This window comes from Triticum dicoccoides, unplaced genomic scaffold (assembly GCF_002162155.2).
Source record: "Triticum dicoccoides isolate Atlit2015 ecotype Zavitan unplaced genomic scaffold, WEW_v2.0 scaffold49184, whole genome shotgun sequence".
Lineage (NCBI taxonomy): Eukaryota > Viridiplantae > Streptophyta > Magnoliopsida > Poales > Poaceae > Triticum > Triticum dicoccoides.
Genome location: NW_021276605.1, coordinates 1 through 973, shown reverse-complemented (window position 1 = coordinate 973; position 973 = coordinate 1). Strand labels below are relative to the sequence as shown.

The following is a 973-nucleotide window of genomic DNA, read 5'->3' as shown; positions in this document are numbered from 1 at the left end:
TCCACCCCTCCCTCTCAACCGCACCAGTGCACGCTTGCCGCGCCACAACGCCGACGCTGGACCCGTGAATCGTGAGCACCCAGCTATGACTTACCGCACTCGTGCAAAATAATAAAACACGGTAAATATATTACTTACACGTGCGTTTTGTTTTGCAAGCGGCGCGAAAAAAATTAAAAAGGGAATGCAACACGAGGACTTCCCAGGAGGTCACCCATCCTAGTACTACTCTCGCCCAAGCACGCTTAACTTCGGAGTTCTGATGGGATCCAGTGCTTTAGTGCTGGTATGATCGCATCCGACATGTTACCCCGGTCTTCGTCCCTTATCCTTGCCCCTCCCAGCTCCACTACGAAGACGATTGTACATTGCTTTGGCCGCTCCCTCTCAACTACGGAGACGAGTTTAACGCGGTTTCCACCCCTCCCTCTCAACCGCACCAGTGCACGCTTGCCGCGCCACAACGCCGACGCTGGACCCGTGAATCGTGAGCACCTAGCTATGACTTACCGCACTCGTGCAAAATAATAAAACACGGTAAATATATTACTTACACGTGCGTTTTGTTTTGCAAGCGGCGCGAAAAAAATTAAAAAGGGAATGCAACACGAGGACTTCCCAGGAGGTCACCCATCCTAATACTACTCTCGCCCAAGCACGCTTAACTTCGGAGTTCTGATGGGATCCGGTGCTTTAGTGCTGGTATGATCGCATCCGACATGTTACCCCGGTCTTCGTCCCTTATCCTTGCCCCTCCCAGCTCCACTACGAAGACGATTGTACATTGCTTTGGCCGCTCCCTCTCAACTACGGAGACGAGTTTAACGCGGTTTCCACCCCTCCCTCTCAACCGCACCAGTGCACGCTTGCCGCGCCACAACGCCGACGCTGGACCCGTGAATCGTGAGCACCCAGCTATGACTTACCGCACTCGTGCAAAATAATAAAACACGGTAAATATATTACTTACACG

At 52.3% G+C, this 973-nt stretch overlaps 2 non-coding genes across 2 annotated transcripts; both read right to left on the bottom strand.

Annotated features, from left to right (window-relative positions):
- Positions 1-181: 181 nt before the first annotated feature.
- On the bottom strand, positions 182-300 carry LOC119346745. Its single transcript, XR_005167906.1, has one exon. It is a non-coding gene; the product is annotated as a 5S ribosomal RNA (ribosomal RNA).
- A 297-nt stretch (positions 301-597) lies between these two features.
- Positions 598-716, bottom strand: LOC119346746. The gene has a single exon (XR_005167907.1). It is a non-coding gene; the product is annotated as a 5S ribosomal RNA (ribosomal RNA).
- Between the last annotated feature and the right edge of the window lie 257 nt (positions 717-973).